Source organism: Octopus sinensis, unplaced genomic scaffold, assembly GCF_006345805.1.
Source record: "Octopus sinensis unplaced genomic scaffold, ASM634580v1 Contig19246, whole genome shotgun sequence".
Taxonomy (NCBI): Eukaryota; Metazoa; Mollusca; class Cephalopoda; order Octopoda; family Octopodidae; genus Octopus; species Octopus sinensis.
Window position 1 is genome coordinate 1 of NW_021836268.1, and position 12500 is coordinate 12500.

The following is a 12500-nucleotide window of genomic DNA, read 5'->3' on the forward strand; positions in this document are numbered from 1 at the left end:
TTAGATAGTTATGTAGAAGTAATTTGAAGTAATTTGAAGTAAACGTAAGCGCAGGCATCGCTGTGTGATTAAGAAAATCGTTTTGCAACGAGGTTTCGAGTTCAGTCCTGGCCAAGTTACCTTTACTCTAACCCTGGACCGACCAAAGCCTTTTGAGAGAATTCGTGACGGTAAACTGTGTGGGAGCCATTGTGTATATGTACACACACACACACACGCACGCACGCACACACACACACACATATGATGTCGGTTTGTTTACGTCTCCATAACAAGGCGGCTCGTTAAAAGAAACTGATAAAATAAGTACCAGGTTTAAAAGAAAGCAAGTAATGGGGTCGATTTGTTCCACTAAATCCCTTCCAGGCAGTGCTGCAGAATGGACGCATTCCAATGATTGAAACGCAGAAAATAAAGATTTCTCATTAATCAACTCTCTTTTTACTCTTTTTACTTGTTTCAGTCATTTGACTGTGGTCATGCTGGAGCACCACCTTTAGTCGAACAAATCGACTCCAGGACATATTCTTTTATAAGCCTAGTACTCATTCTATCATTCTCTTTTGCCGAACTGCTTCGTTACGGAGCACACCAAAAAAAACAAAAAAAAAAACAAAAAAAGAACATGGCAATGAAAAATAACAAACTTTTGGAATGGGAGATCATACCGCCTAAAAAGTGGTTAAAAGACCGTGAAGATAGGACGGTGGTGTTGAGAACCTACTCCAAGGCACTCGACACCATCGCCCTATTCGAAAAGACGGCAATTGAAAAGGAGTTGGAAGACACAGGACCCCGAATGGCCTCTGCAGGTAGCTGTGGAGGTCGTGACGTTCGACGTGACGCTTGGGCTAAAGGAGCTCAAGGAAGACTATAACTTGGTCCCGGGCGACGCTGACTCGGGACTTGATTACGTTCTGAGGGAGGCGTGGTTGATGGTGGAGGGCGCGGGCACAAGCGACTTCGCGGACGATATGTAATTATTGAACTGTTATTATTTGTAATGGACTGCTAAGTCCAAAAATTGAAAAATTGTAAGAGGTTTAATACCTCGTTTTGTATTTATTTTTATTAATAATGGACTGCTAAATCCAAAAATTGGAAAAATTGTAAGAGGTTTAATACCTCGTTTTGTGTTTATCCTTAAAAAGAACAATGTTTTAGAGAAGCGAAAGTCGGCGGGCGCTTTTTGTCTTCTCCCATCCTTATCATCTTTCTTTCATTATCATTCACTTCATTAATGTCCTCGTCCAGCCCGCAAAGCTAACTTAATCTGTGTACTGCCTTTATGGCAAATGTTTTGAAATAAAGTAGCTTGCTAACCAACCACATGGTTCCGGGTTCAGTCCCACTGCGTGGCATCTTGGGCAAGTGTCTTCTGCTATAGCCCCGGGCCGACCAATGCCTTGTGAGTGGATTTGGTAGACGGAAACTGAAAGAAGCCTGTCGTATATATGTATATATATATATGTATGCGTGTGTATGTGTTTGTGTGTCTGTGTTTGTCCCCGTAGCATTGCTTGACAACCGATGCTGGTGTGTTTACGTCCCCGTCACTTAGCGGTTCGGCAAAAGAGACCGATAGAATAAGTACTGGGCTTACAAAGAATAAGTCCTGGGGTCGATTTTCTCGACTAAAGGCGGTGCTCCAGCATGGCCGCAGTCAAATGACTGAAACAAGTAAAAGAGTAAAAGAGTAAAAGAGTATAGAAGCTGTTACGGTAGGAAACCTTTGAACAATATTATGGTGTTGCATTCAACTTACGGCCAATAAAACCATTATTTCATCTTGTAACGCAGTTGAGCCTGCCTTGCTGTTTATAACATGTAACAAGTCATAACAATGGTCACATAAAACTATAATATTTGTGATGGAAACAGCTACCGTTGGATGCTTATCGAGTGATATTCTTCAATGACAAGGAAAGTCTAATCAGTGCATCAGCAACGCTTTCTTATTATTCAAATTATTAAAGCGAAGAAGAATGAAACAGAAAGATAAATAGACAGATAAATAGATGGGGAGAGAGAGAGAGAGAGAGAGAGTGATAGAGAAAGAGAGAGAGAGAGAGAGGGGGAAGAGAAAGAAATGGAAAGCGATAATCGAATGGTTGAGGTTATTCGATTGATGGCCATCACTGTGGAAAAGATTGTTGGGACGGTTGTCGTATTAGGTGGTAGAAGAGTGTGCCAAGAATGCAAACCTGTCAGAACATTGGACTAGAATTTCTTACGCTTTTTAAATAATTCCTTCACGTCTAAGGCTGTGAGCTGACAGAATGATTAGCGTGCCGGACCAACTGCTTAGCGGCATTTCGTGCGTCTTTACAGCGCTTCAAACATTGAAAGCGTGTGGCTTGGTGGTTAGGGTATTATGATCACGATCGAAAGGTCATGAGTTCAATTCACGGGTGTGCGTTGTGTCTTTGAGGAAGATACTTTATTTCCCGTTGCTATAGCAACCCCCGTTTATTGTTCCTTCACCTCATCTTTGTGCTTTCACTATTTTTGGACCATAACTACATAGAAGCTTCCTTGTTCAGTTTTAGTCTCAATCGTTGATATATATATAGAGTCGGTTCACGAAAGTCTTACCATCTGGCCCCGTAACAAGCATTTTACTTAAGTGGCACTCCAGCAGTCACCACGACGAAAGTTCAAGTTGATCCGATCAACGGAATAGCCTGCTCGTGAGATTAACGTGCAACTGGCTGAGCACTTCACAGACACGCGTACCCTTAACGTAATTCTTAGGGAGATTTAGCGTTACACAGAATGTGACAAGGCTGGTCCCTTGAAATACAGGTACTACTCATTTTGGACACTACTCAAGGACACGACGCGCCGCAGGATAGATAACCCACGACCATAAGGTCGTGAGCCGAATAACATAATCGTTAATCTACGCACATTCACAGTATTATGCTTAATTTTACTTAAACTAACAAAACACAAAATGGATGCTACTTTGGCAAAAAGAGGGAATATTGGAAGAATATAGCTCGATTCTTGTACATTTGTACCTTCTCCATCAGATTCTAAAATCTGTTAAAGTTGGCTCCAACTTTGATTTATCTAGACGCAATAAAAATAAACTCTGTCGTTATCTGGCACCAGGACGCCTCTGCCCGAGTGATATGAAGATCGAAAGCGTTCTATCCTTGACCATTTGGTCGATTTCAGTATCTAGATTTACATTCCCAACTTAACTGTGTGTTTTCACTCTTCGTATGCTTCAAATACGGAAAAGCAGCAAGCCGGATAAGATACATTACGGCATTTCTTTCGGTTTTACCCTCTGTGAGTTCATATCCCACCGAGGTCAACTTTACCATTCATTCTTTCGAGGTTGATAAAATAAAATGACCAGTTAAATATTGACGCCGATTGTATCGACCTTAGTACTGTCTCCAAGATTGCTGACCGTGTAGCAAAATTTGAAACGATATTTCAGAAAACTGTACAGAGAATATGTGAATGGGGGAAATTTGCTGCTATTTCTAGCCGATCAAAAGTTGTGCATACACCAGTGGTTCCAAAACTTTTTAATTTAAGGGTCAGATAGAAAATCTGGTTTCTTTTAGAGAACGGCACCAAAATAAAACGCAAGACGATTGAAGAAAGATTTTTTTTATATTAATAGCGGAAAGACCATCGAGGGACGCTGGAAGGATGTTTGAGGGCCGCATGAGGCACTGGGAGTCGTAGTAGAGAAACACTGGTATAAGTTCCCTCACTGTTATAAACTAAGGTCAAGCCAATCACCTACACAGATTCAGTGAGAAATCTATAGATCTACAGGGCTGGCATGGCTCCCTTGTCGTTCCCTATCTCTATGGTAATCTGCTATAACATATATTTGGTTGTTCCTCCCTTGACTTCCGCTGACACAGATCACTGCAAGTCTCCTGGAATTCAAGTCATTACATACAATTAAGAAATCAATACATCAATATATTAATGCTGGAACCGATAGTAAGTCGATAAAAACGTCAGCTTCTCATCTGAGATTAAATCCGCAGCAGCATGGCAGCAACAACAACAACAAAAGTAACAACAACAACAACAGTAATAATAGTCTTTTCCTCAATTGGCACGAGACCTGAAATTTTTGGGGAAAGGGGAATAGTCGATTATATCGACCCTAGTGCTCGACTGGTACTTGATTTATCGACCTCGAAAGGATGAAAGACAAAGTTGACTTCAGACCGAATTTGAAGTCTGAACGTAAATATGGACGAAATGCCGCTAAGCATTTTACCTGGGGTTGTAACGATTCCACCAGCTCGCTCACCTATATCATTATAATAATAATAATAATAATAATAATAATGATAATAATAATAATAATAATAATAATAATAATGATGATGATGATGTATTGGTATTGGATGAAGTCGTTAACCACTATCTTATAAGCGTCCGTTCAGGCTCTGCGATGGCCAAATGTTTCTAACTAGAGTAAAGATTATTTGCCAACATAACATGGCTGTCCTGGTTTAGGACGAATGTTGCTGTAATTTAGCCCCAGGAGACATTGTCTCCAGCTGGCTATGCGACACGATCTGTGTCATATTTTCAAACAAGAGGATCGAGCACCCCCACTCGCGACACAAAGATACTTTTTGAGGTGGGCGGGGGTGCTATATTCCCTTGTTCAAAAATATAAGGACACAGATCGTGTCGTATAGCCAACTGGAGACGATGTCTCATGGGGCTAAATTACAGCAACATTCGCCCTAAACCAGGACTGCCATGCTATGTTGGCAAATAATCTTTACTCCAAAGTACTGTTGCTGAATATCTCTCTTTGTGAGATTTAGAAATATTAATTTTATAAGTTTCTAACTGAGCTACTAACGAGTGCAATAAGAGATACAGTAACGAAATCATTATTCTATACCTAATAAATGGTTTATTGTAAGAGTGGAATGTGTGTAGCCATCTGTTAATAAATACGATCGATTTGTTATGGTGTTTCTTGTGGAGACAAAATATTGTAGTCTTATTGTTATTCGATAGACGTGTCACAACATAACAGATATATATATATATATATATATATATATATATATATATACTCATGTATATTAAAATTAACAGAATGAGATAAAAAAAAATCCAAGGCTGCGAAAGATTTCAAAGCATTTATAAAGAGGTCTTACAGCTGTTTCTGGGATATATTATATATCCCTTCATCAGAGACAGTGCGAGAAAATGGTTAAGCAATAGATATGAAATATATATATACTCATAGATATGAAATATATATACACTCATATAATATATATATATATATATGTATATATATATATATTATATATATATATATACACATACACACACACATATTCATATATGATACACATACACGCACGTATATATACATGCATATAAATGCACACACACAGACATTCAATTTTAAAATAAGAACAGAAATGGAATTAGAAAATGTCACAACGGCTGTTTCAACAGCATTTTTATTGATAAATACTTCGATTACATCTTGTAAAATCTGCCATCATCAGGTAATTTTAATCAAATGATCATAAAGGTATGTAGAGAACTGGAATGGACCAACTTGCTAAATGTTTAGCCAGACAAGAGAAGTTGCTAGTAGAACATGAATTTGAAGGGTTGCCAGTATCAGTCTAAGGGTAGAGTTCATTCTTGCTGGTCGTAGAACGAATTTCTTTGTTCCGATAGGCAGTATAATTGCAGAAGAGTACGCGATGCTATGTATGGGTAGGAGGGAGTGCATAAAATTTATAGCATTGCTGGAGGTTAGAGGACTTGATAGTGGGGGATCGGACAGCGAAGCCTTTCGTCCCGGCAAGTAAGTTAGAGTTACTTCCATTTATTTTTTAATACAATGCAACAAGAGTTTTGGGGTTAAATGTAAAATATAAGGCCATCCAGTTATTTATATATTTACTTATTTAGCAGCTTTTCTCTGCCTACTTTATTGCCAGAAGGATAAGTGATAGAGACACAAAGTCTGAGATTCTATTATGGGGAGGGAGTGACGAATAATAGCCGTCATCCAATCAATAAATAGATAAATAAAGAAGTAAAGAGAATGCAATAAAAAATATATGAAAGCAAAAAGGATAACAATAATAAGAGAAAGATCATAATAAAAATTTATAATAAAAAAAGGGGATATAATAAAAGAATATGGACAGTAATAAAAATGGAATTGGTAAATAGTGACTTAGTAAATAATAGCATAGGAATTATAAAGATAATTAAAGAGTAGTCAGAAATAGCATAATCGAATGGAGTAAAGTAAAATAAAATAAGGTAATATGATAGGATCAGGTACATTAGCAAGTAAAGGGGTGAAAAGGCAAAATAATAATGATGATAACGAAACAATTGTAGAAAGACAGAACATATAAGACCCAAAATATTCTAATATAAGAATATTAAAAAATGTATTTAAAAAAATATGACAATGAAGACACGTGTTAATCATAGTTTGTTGTAAATTCAAAGCAGTATTACTTACTACAGTAATATGATAAAAATATAAAAGTATTCATTAAATTTCCGAGTATGTAAGGCAATGTTCAAGATATATGAGAAAGGGAATCGGGTCCGTATCAATGACTTAGTTGCGAGGGTTGGGCAAGCATTTATTTATATTTATAGCTTCAGTTAATAAAAGTACAAGATAAGGACTGAGGGCTATGATAAGACACCAACATATAATTCAATGTAGTGAAATATAACACTTATAATATATAATAAAGGTATGGTATGATGTCAATAGGGTTAGGCAATCTATTACATGATAGATGCGTTTGAGGACCAATTACCATAGATATACAAGAGTTATAAAAGGTATATTAAATTTATCGAAGGTATATTATTGCTGCCATATAATTTTGCAACTTACGATATACAATTATTTATATTATTACCATAATTGTAAATATTACTGCTGCATCAGTGCAGTACAGCTCCCAAAATTACTGCAGAGCTTAGGACCACCTGCATCAATACCTTTACTGCTGCATCAATACCTTTAATTAATTTAATATACCTTTTATAACTATTGCCTAACCCTATTGACATCATACCATACCTTTATTACATCCGCCTTAGCGAACGAGAGGTTTTATTTCAGTGGTGTTTGTTGGTTTTCCGTGGACAAGGTATCTCAAGAACCGCTGGATGGAGGTGGATAATACTTTCAGGGATGTTTGGCTTCAGGACTGGCACGAAGTGATTAGATTTTGGGATCGATCCGGTACAGGACAAGGATTCTGGATTATTTTTTGTTGTTTTTTTCTTTTTGTTTTTTTTTTTTACTTAATTTTTGAGTGCGGTCGGGTTCATATTTAATATTCTTGTTTGTGAGAGAAGTCGAGTTTATTTCAGATATTCTCATTTTAAAAATCATCTTTGGCTAATCGATGAGAGGACATTGGTGTTGCCCGGGCGAAGGTTTGCTCTCTCTGAGTGCTCTTATTATATATTATTCCTATTATATTTCACTACATTGAATTATATGTAGGTGTCTTATCATAGCCCTCAGTCCTTATCTTGTACTTTTATTAACTGAAGCTATAAATATAAATAAATGCTTGCCCAACCCTCGCAACTAAGTCATTGATACATTTTTTAATATTCTTATATTAGAATATTTTGGGTCTTATATGTTGTCTTCCTACAATTGTTTCGTTATCATCATTATTATTTTGCCTTTTCACCCCTTTACTTGCTAATGTACATGATCCTATCATATTACCTTATTTTATTTGACTTTTCTCCATTCGATTATGCTATTTCTGACTACTCTTTAATTATCTTTATAATTCCTATGCTATTATTTACTAAGTCACTACTTACCAATTCCATTTTTATTACTATCCATATTCTTTTATTATATCCCCTTTTTTTATTATAAATTTTTATTATGATCTTTCTCTTATTATTGTTATCCTTTTGCTTTCATATATTTTTTATTGCATTCTCTTTACTTCTTTATTTATCTATTTATTGATTGGATGACGGCTATTATTCGTCACTCCCTCCCCATAATAGAATCCCAGACTTTGTGTCTCTATCACTTATCCCTCTGGCAATAAAGCGGTCAGATAAAAGGCTGCTACATAAGTAAATATATAAATAACTGGATGGCCTTATATTTTACATTTAACCCCAAAACTCTTGTTGCATTGTATTGAAAAATAAATGGAAGTAACTCTAACTTAATTGCCGGGACGAAAGGCTTCGCCGTCCGATCCTCCACTATCAAGTCCTCTAACCTCCAGCAATGTTACCAATTTTAGTCACTCCCCCCTACCCATACATGACCTCGCGTAGTCTTTTGCAAGTAGTATTTAAGTGGACAATATGTATAGATATTAAACTATTTCTAGATAATTTCTTTTCCTCCCTCTATTAAGGTAAAAGTTTGGTATATACTCAAAAGTAGTCATATATTTCTATCGTTTTGTTATAATATAATTCTTCTTAATAATCCTCTGAATAACCTTAAAACTTTAACTGCATACAATATAACAACTTTGTTTAAAATATCTAAATATAGTACTACATGCTAAGACTTCCCCTGTTTCATTATAAGCGGTCTGCTAGTAGGGGACCCCCTTAATTGTCAACTAACATTTTGTTTTAAGTTTTCCTTTACCAAACCTCATGATATTGCTACTAATAAATCTTGATTTTTATGAATATACCAACTATGATGACTGTCTGCTCCCTCAGCCTCACTACTAACAGATTCTGCCCTCTGTTCTCTCAGTCTTGGGTATAAAAGGGATATGATAAACTAGTCTATAAATTAAAGAGTCAGTAACAATGTATATCTTCTTCAAAAATCAGTAACTTCTATGCTGGAGTGAGACAGTATGTTCTTTGTCTATCTCCTTAACTTCTTGGAGATTTTCGGTATAATTATACTAATGTGTCCATCTGTTCTAACTTAATTAAATTCTATGTCTTTGTGCAGCTGAAGGTTGCTCTGCATTTTAAATTGATATAATGATTGCATTGTTCAATTAAATGGAGTTGCATGAAACGATCATACTGCATTACCTCTGTATATCCTTGTTGCTTATTTTGATATTTTATTTTGTGTAGGCGCAATGGCTCAGTAGTTAGGGCAGCGGACTCGCGATCGTAGGTTCGCGGTTTCAATTCCCAGATCGGGTGTTTTGAGAGTTTATTGAGTGAAAACTCCTAAAATACCACGAGGCTCCAGCAGGGGTGGTGGCGAACCCTGCTGTACTGTTTCACCACAACTTTCTCTCACTCTTCCTGTTTCTCTTGTACCTGTATTTCAAAGTGCCGGCTTTGATACACTCTGTGTAACGCTGAATCTCCCCGAGAACTACGTTAAAGGTACACGTGTCTGTTGAGTGCTCAGTCACTTGCACGTTAATTTCACGAGTAGGCTGTTCCGTTGAGCGGATTAAATGGAACCCTCGTGTTGTCGTAACCGAAGGATTGTCACGATACATGCATACATACATACATACATAATTATGTTTATAATTATACCATATTTTAAATATATATTATATCATGCCTTGACACTGTGTGGAGTAAGATCCCCGTTGACAGGCCCCTGGTATTTATAGAGTGTTAAACACTTTCGGTATGGAAATTAGGGACCCTTTATAGAGTTACTGCTGCATTTGTTGAGTATATAAACAGTTTGGCTGCTTTTTGCTCTGGGGACTGTCAGAATGATGTAGATGCCTCTGCTGAGAACCCAATAAGGTTTGAAAATCAATTAAGGCTATTTATCATTTTTTGCCCTGTTTATAATTATACCATATGTGATATATATATATATATATATGTACCAGTACACACACACACACACACACACACACACACACATATATATATATATATATATATATATATATATATATATATATATACGCGCACGAATATATGACAAATGCATAATAAAAAGGGGAATATATGAAACAGAAAGAACGTAATATATGAGATAAATATAATGCAGACTTATTGGTCTTTATGGTTTGATGTCGAATGACACTATGGCCATCTTTTCTTTCTCTCGGTGTCGGTTAAATAAAATAGCAGCCGAGAGCATTGGAAATTCAGAACTGGTAGAAGTATTGGATAAAAGGCGTTTTCGTACTTGTTTTGATCTTTAGGTTCTGAGTTCGAATTCAGCTACAGTCACTCTTTCGGAGACGATTAAATAAATCAGTAATCGAGAGCACTGGATTTCCCAGACTGTCAGAACGTTGGACAAAATACCATTCGGTATTTGTTTTGGCTCTTTATGTTCTGAGTTCGAATTCCGTTATGGACATATTCTCCTGGGGTAGATTTGCAGAGCTGTTAAATCGTTCGACAAGATACCTCACATTATATTTGTGGTACTTCACATTCTCGAGAACTGTGACAGAGGAAGTGAAGATGTTTATAACAAAACGACAAATAGAATCTGACCGAAATACCCGCAGACAGGCCACAAAAAAGATCCTAGAAGAAATGCTGCTAAGCATTTTCTTCGATGCACTAAGGATTCAGCCAACTCGTTGCCATCAATATGGCGAATAATGTCCCAAATATTGGTTTCAAATTTTAGCACAAGGCCAGCAATGTTGTGGGGAGGAGGTAAGTCGATTATATCCTCTCCAGTGCTTGACTGAAACTTATTTTATAGATCCTGAAAAAATGAAACGCAGTCAATTTCGGGAGGATTTGAACTCCAAACGGAAAGACGGACGAAATGCTGCTCCGCAATTCGCTCTGCGTGCTAACGATTCTGCCAGGTTGCCATCATAGTCAACGGAAAAAAGGAACCCGCCATTGTGGTCTTCCATGAAAATGGCTTCTTGTGCATATAATGCAAAGTCATCAGGAACGGTTTGTCTATCTAACTGTGCAGGAAGTCCAATGTCATAAGAGTTTTTTTTGTTTTAGCTTTTGTGAAAAGCATTAATTAATTAATCAGATCGATTCGTGGCTGGATTTCTGATAAAAAGAAAAAAAAGGAAAAAAAAAACAAAACAAAACGAAATGCTATCAATCAGTTTGATCGCTTTTTAAAGACTGTTTTGCTACTTTGTCGTCGTCGTCGTCGTCGTCATCATCATCATCATCATCATCATCATCATCATCATCATCATCATCATCATCATCATCATCATCATCATCTTCTTCTTCTTCTTCTTCTTCTTCTTCATCATCATCATCATCATCATCTTCTTCTTCATCATCATCATCGTCGTCGTCGTCGTCGTCATCATCATCATCATCATCATCATCATCTACTTCATTATCATCATCGTCGTCGTCGTTGTCATCATCATCTTCTTCTTTATCATCATCATCATCATCATCGTCATCATCATCGTCGTCGTCGTCGTCGTCATCATCATCATCATCATCATCATCTTCATCATCACCATCAACTTCTTCTTTATCATCATCATCATCATCATCGTCATAAACTCCTGGTCATTACCCCTCGACTCCTAGGACTCATAGGTCCGGCTACCCGGTTTCCACAGTGCTTAAGTGACCGACATTCCTTCAGGACAAGACGCCATTTTGTTGCAGGGTTACTCATTTACAGTTGAGTAGAATGCAGCAATGTGAAATGCAGTTTTTTGCTCAAGAACAAACTGCACCGCTCGACCCGAGAATCAAAACATGATCACCTGATCCTGAGTGGAACACACTTACACTAGGCCGCGTGCCTTCATCTTCTCAGTATTTTTCATGAAAGGCATGTAGTCATCAGGACAGCGAGCTGGCAGAATCGTTAGAACGCCGGGCGAGATGCTTAGCAGTATTTCGTCTGCCGTTACGTTCTGAGTTCAAATTCCGCCGAGGTCGACTTTGCCTTTCATCCTTTCGGGGTTGATTAAATAAGTACCAGTTACGCACTGGGGTCGATATAATCGACTTAATCCGTTTGTCTGTCCTTGTTTGTCCTTTCTGAGTTTAGCCCCTTGTGGGTAGTAAAGAAATAGTTATGTAGTCATCACGATAAACTCTGTATTTGGTTGGAATTTTTTTATTGACACTGTAAAGATGAAACTAATGTGTACTCTTGTAGGATTTGAAATCAGAACGAATAATGTGGTCAATAGATATTGCAAAATATAAACTTATCATTCTACTGTTTCTGTTGCACAACTGCATTCATTTACCAAATAATTAATGAATCGAGTGCCATTACAACATACAGCAATACTGATGGAACTTCATTGTATTTAAAATTCAGCACCGAAAATAGTTTGTTTAGGAAACAATCAGACTGATGTTGAAAGACATTAGAGAAGCTGGACAATATTTGGTTGAATTCTTAATATAAATGAACGTCATTAGATTTGAATAGAAAGCAAACGAGAGCAGACCACACGGATAGCTTCTCCTTAAGTAATGACAGCTTCCTTTTCAAAGATATTCAAAAGGTCGTTTAGCTTTTGTTATTCCGAACATTTGGTTATTATAATGGAGTTAATCATGTCAGT

The 12500-nt window shown here is 37.0% G+C and overlaps 1 long non-coding RNA gene across 1 annotated transcript in view; it reads left to right on the forward strand.

Annotated features, from left to right (window-relative positions):
• Window positions 1–1658: 1658 nt before the first annotated feature.
• LOC118762012 overlaps window positions 1659–12500 on the forward strand; it is a 19558-nt gene continuing 8716 nt past the window's right edge. Inside the window, exon 1 of the long non-coding RNA XR_004997793.1 lies at window positions 1659–1696. This is a non-coding gene — a long non-coding RNA (uncharacterized LOC118762012). The remainder of the gene's footprint in view (window positions 1697–12500) is intronic.